The sequence below is a fragment of the Cupressus sempervirens genome, chromosome 4, assembly GCF_028749045.1.
Source record: "Cupressus sempervirens isolate cs-2001-9-10 chromosome 4, ASM2874904v1, whole genome shotgun sequence".
Lineage (NCBI taxonomy): Eukaryota > Viridiplantae > Streptophyta > Pinopsida > Cupressales > Cupressaceae > Cupressus > Cupressus sempervirens.
In genome coordinates, this window is record NC_143121.1 from 399,928,349 (window position 1) to 399,934,348 (window position 6,000).

General features: G+C 36.4%; 1 pseudogene; it reads left to right on the forward strand.

Moving 5' to 3' along the window:
- The window catches only part of LOC149561739 (vacuolar-sorting receptor 1 pseudogene), a 33,326-nt pseudogene extending 27,636 nt beyond the window's left edge, over window positions 1-5,690 (forward strand).
- The last annotated feature ends 310 nt before the right edge of the window (window positions 5,691-6,000 follow it).

Genomic DNA, 6,000 nt, shown 5'->3' on the forward strand with positions numbered 1-6,000 from the left:
TCACCAAGCCATTACCTAAGGATGCATTTTTGTATCTAAGAGGTAAGCTAGGGCTCATTTCCCTATTTGAAAATCACTAAATAAAGTTTAGTGATGCATCAATGAGAACCAAGTTGAAGATCAATTAGTTGATGCATCATAGTCAAGAGCATATTGTAGATGAACCAATACTCACGATACATTGATACTAATTTGGCATGTGTTGTCTTTGGCATGTGTTGTAAAAGAGGGAGAAATTCAATATCATATCTTTATGAATTTTTTTCATCAAAAGGGAGAAGTTAAGTAGTTCCTTCATAGAGGGAGAACACTGTACTGAAGGAAAAAGTTTTCAATGTAAAATCAAGAGGGAGAAACTTTATGATATAGGGAGTGTTTTTCTCAAAATTTCATTGTGCTATGACATGTTGTGTTTCAATTAATGCCAAAGAGGGAGATTGTTGGATACAATTCACTAACTATGTATTGTCTTTGATGTTACACAAATCTCATATTAGTTGTTTGTCAGTGCTTACCGAGTTCACTTGGCCAATGAAGATAGTTTTCCTTGTCTACCAAGCATTACTAGGTTTATTCTATATGAAAATAGTGTCTACCAAACTCATTTGAGCATCAAAGGAATTCATGCAGAAAAAAATGTTAACTGACCTCACTCAATTAATGTAGGAAAGTTGAACAAATTTAGTGTTAATCGAGTTCACTTGGTTACCAAAGGATTTTTGCAAGTTCACAATGTTAACCAATCCATTGTCAATTAAGCTAGGAAATCACTTCAGAGTTAGTTTTTACTAAGTAGGGTCAGCTAATGATGGATTTTCTTATTTTGGCATGTGAAGCTTGATTGTTTTGCCTATTGATTCTAGCCAACTATGGTAATGAACATTGATAATTCTATTTTTTAGTTGAGGCAACTTGACAATTTTAATGGTATATGTAAAAGGTCAAGTCGTGATTTCATAGTATGGAAGTGTAATGAAATGCGAGAGATAAGAAAGGAGCAAGTGAAAATGAAGGACAAGAAGGTATCCTTGTGCAGCAAAAAAGTGTCATTCGATTAAGAAGGATCAAGTATAAGCTAGAATAGATATTTGTATTCAGAAATTCAATTGTATGTCAATCAGGTCATTTTATTGTTACTTCCTAACCATTGTAGTAGTGATCTAAAATCTCTTAATAGAGTTGGTTTAGCAGCCATTTGTAAAATCCTCTAGCAAGGTGGCAATTCCATTGAATTGTTTCAAGACCTTTGACAAGGCCACTCCTAATAGGGTGATTAAATCCTTTAACAAGGTCACACTTAATAGTGTGTTTTGTAACTATTAATAGGGTTGGCTCCTAATAGGGTTCACTTTAGAAGAGTGAAAAGAAGTAGCTAGTTACATTGGTGGTTTTTCCCATATTGGGTTTCCACATTAAATTCTAGTGTCTTATGTGTTCATTTCTTTCTCTCATGCATGCAAATTAAGGTTAAGTAATTACTAATAGTATACTAAAGATAATTAATTACCAAGTTACAACAATTTTTGTATGCTTATTGAGTATCGGTAGTAATCAATTTTATCAATCTAAATTTTATAGTTGACATCTTAGGGATCTGAGAAATATTTTAGTGGTAACTAATTCACCCCCCTACACCCCCCCCCCACCCCACCAGTTACTCCTCTTATATTTCAAACACTTCCAACCATCAATCAAACTTTGGACTTCCTTTTCTGAAATGATTCACTATAGATATCCTTAAGTTATTATTCTTTTCCTTCAAGCACCTAATGCTCTTATGCTAATTGTTAGAAGTTAAAGTCCACCAAGATAACTAAGAGAGGAGGTGAATCTGTTATAAGATTAGAAATCTATCAAAATCCTTATTAAATCCAAAACATGTAAATAGTAGATGGAACAACTATAGAAACATTACCAGCCACAATAGCACCAATTTTTTAAACTTGGATAACCCTAGATTAAAGGGAAAACCTTAGTGGCTATTGTACCCACAAAATGATGTACTAATATTTAAGTTCCTTGTAAGAGGGTGGACCATGTTAGGAATCAATAAAATACACACACAAACACACACACACACATACATATATGTATACACACACATATATAGATATTAGTCCTTATTAAGAGACTTTGAATCCCTTTTAAGAGTGGTACCAACTTTGTTTCATGTTGTGGAAGATAGAAGGACCCACTATCCAAATAGGTTTAGGGGAAAGACCACCAAACTCACTATCTAACTTGTCTTAGTTATATCCTTCTTGGTGTAGAGTCAGCACTTTGGAATCACCAAACTACTTCAAGCACCTTTGAGGCACCAACCAAATAAAACTACCTTTCAAATCCTCTATACTCCACAAGATCACTCCAAGCTTGACTCACTTTCAAAGGACTACATTGAGATTTACAATTGTTCCTTTGGCTACATAAACCCAACTCTTCATACAAGACTGAATACCAACTACTTCTCCCTTGTACCAATCAAGATCTCATTTACTTAACCTTGACACAACATGACATCAAAAACTTCAACCTCCCATACATCAATAGGGACCTAGAACCATCCAACACAATCCAAACTATATCAAAACAGTGATCAGATTTACTGTTATTAAACACAGACCAATAATGCAAAAATTGACTTTGTTCTCACACAAATTGACAAGAATGAGACTTTGAAACTTCAAGATTCCCCAACACTAAATAAGGTCTATGGAAACCTTAAAATGATCAAAACAAGATATATCAATGATTGGAAATACTGTATACAACATATAGTGAAAACTGATATCATGGACCTATTATACAGTAAGGTTTTCCAACACTATTTTTCACCAATATCTTGGAATTGTTACAAAAGACTTGACAATCCAAGACTAGTTATAGACACCCTTTTCCAAGTACAATAAGACTCCAAAGTTTCAAAACTCAACTCTGCTCTAGCATACCCTAACCCCTACCTTGCACATAGGCCTTATTAGTAAGTTTAGGCATGGCTTTCAAAGAAAAGACCAAGAAATGGGTACATGGACTTCATTCTTCAACTCCAAATCATTCTTCTAGGTTATATGAGGGTTTTTACCTAGTTTTTCAAGTCCTCAACTCCAACTCTTTGTATTTCTCAACCAAAACATTCAATCTAGGTTTAATACATGGGTCTTATTAGACCTAGGGCTTGCTCCCATTAATTCATACTTCAACCTCCTATTCCAAAACCTTAAAAATATTAAAATTCATATCCCTAGCCTACCCCATGCAAGCTTGGAATAAATTCCAACCTTGGGAACTCAAACTAGGGCCATTTCTTTTGCCAAACCTAGGTTCAAGGGTTTCACAGGTAGTGAGGAAGAAAAATGTATCACTTGCAAATGGAAATTGATCTCTCCTTCAAACCACCTCCAAAATTCTTCAAATTGGATACACTAACTAACCAATGCAAAACGACAACCTTTCTGTTGGGACTAAAATTTGCATGGTCAAATTTTGAGTCATGTATTGTGAATTTTGAAAAATCATGCCCTAAAGTGCCTATTATGCATATGTAGTTGGTTGTCGGTTTGAGGCCTAGATGGTGTTTGAGTGGCTTAACACCTTTCATTTGACATATGCATGTGTTCCACGATGTTATTTTGTCATCTCGAATCATTCTGTGAAGTGCCATTTTAAGCTAGTGTCAAAATTTGCAATTCTGCCAAAGTGTCAAATAGCGACCAGAGGCCCAATTTGCATTTGAATATCTTTTACCCAGGAATGTGTCATGACCCGCCACTTTGGGAGTGTTTAGTTTCCATAACAAAGAACCTATGTTTCAATTTTCAAGTCTTTTCAAATTCTTTTGACTAGGTTTCGAACCCCTCAAAGTTGGTCGGTTACTGTTTTGTACATTTGTGTAGTTGTTCACAGTTCTGGGAAGCCCTGTTCGACCAATAATATCTTTGACCCAGTTGATCCAAATGAGGAAATTATTTTTGCACTATGTTCTAGGGGTCAGACATTTCATATGTTCAAATTTTGAGATCATGTCGAATCCATTTGATCAGTTTGCTAACATGATCAAAAACCCAGTTTGCATTGTTTTGTTACGGCTAAGGCATCCAGATTGGTTCACATCCTTGTTCGGCACGTTATAACTCTCATCCCGTGATTGGTGAGCCTAAATGGATTATATCATTGTGTTGTCTCCTAAAAATCCTTCAAGTATGCCAGTTCCCAAGTCATGACAAATCCATTTGCATAGTTTCATATGTCCGCACATTTGCCAAAAAATTACTTTTTGACACATTTCTTAGTCAAAATTTCCAAGTGCCTGTTTTTGGAAATTCGCCAAATGTGCCCTGTGATTCCTCATGAGCCCAAAACATGGAATTATATTCTCTTCATGGCAAAGAACTTATATCCTAGTTTTCAAAACCCCAAGTGATCAACAACCCAGTTTATAATTCCGAACCCGAGCCCAGTTTATGTTTTTTAACATTGTTTGCTTGTAGGATTCTTAAAGTATGGATGTTCGACAATTAAAATCTTTTGACTGGAGATTCGTCATGGGCTAAAAATTTGCAGCATGGTAAAATTGCTATTTTGCTTTGAAAGTCTGCAATGCTCAGAATGCTGGGGCAGCGACTGTCCTTGTGGCTGATGACAAGGATGAATCTTTGATAACTATGGATTTGCTTGGTGAAGGTGGTTCAGCTTATGAACAGAATATCACTATTCCCTCTGCACTCATTGAGAAGAATTTAGGTGACAAACTGAAAGATGCTATTAGTAAGAGGAATATGGTCAATATTAATTTGGACTGGAGAGAGTCTGTTCCACACACAGATGAATGTGTGGAGTATGAGTTGTGGACAAATAGCAATGATGAATGTGGATTGAAGTGTGATATGCAGATGGAGTTTTTAAAGAATTTCAAAGGAGCTGCTCAAATTCTTAAGAAAAATGGGTACACACAATTTACTCCTCACTATATCACTTGGTACTGCCCTCAAGCCTTTGTAGTGAGCAAGCAATGCAAAGCTCAATGCATTAATAACGGAAGATACTGTGCACCTGATCCAGAACAAGACTTCAATCGGGGGTATGATGAGAAAGATGTGGTGACTGAAAATTTGAGACAACTGTGTGGTTTTACTGTTGCTAAAGAGGATAGCAGACCATGGGTTTGGTGGGACTACGTTACTGATTTCCGCATCAGGTGTCCAATGAAGGACAAAAAATATAACAAAGAATGTGCAGACAGTGTCATCAAATCTCTAGGTCTGGACAGGAAGAAGGTAGAAAAGTGCATGGGGGATCCCATTGCCGATACTAAAAACTCTATTTTGAAAGTTGAGCAAGATAAACAGGTTGGACATGGATCTCGTGGTGATGTCACAATATTACCCACTCTTATTATTAATTACATACAATACAGAGGAAAACTTGACAAAGGAGCTGTAGGTTCCAATAAATTTTAAAAGAACAAGGAGCCGATTCCAACCACAGTCAAACAAAAGGTGATGAGCAATAAAAAACAATTATCCCACATTGATAAAAAGTGGGTATGTTTTATGTATTTAAATACCCAAACACACTTAATAAGATGTGAATTGAGGCAGGAGCCTTTTGAAGGCACGAGCTCGAGGGGAGGGGCCCGCCGTGGACTGCCAGTTGGTGTGCAAATGGAAATATTTATAACGAGCATGCAATAATGATGAGTTGGCGCCCAAAACTTGGATGCAAGGAGATGACAACACGTGTCCAAATCGGAGGTTCGTCACTAACTCGCCAAGCAAAAGATGCGTGAGATTTAGCATAGCGAGTTAGCGAGAAAACGACATGTGGCATCCATTGTGCAAGCCCAAACTAATCAGAGTGTGCCACGTGGCACTTGGTCAACAGAAGTTTGACCCCGGATTCAGAGGATAAGGGAAAATTTCAAAGAAATTAAAAAATAATTTTTAAATTATTTTCTAGTGGACTTAAGCTTTTTATAGCAGGAAGGGACATTTTTCAAATGGC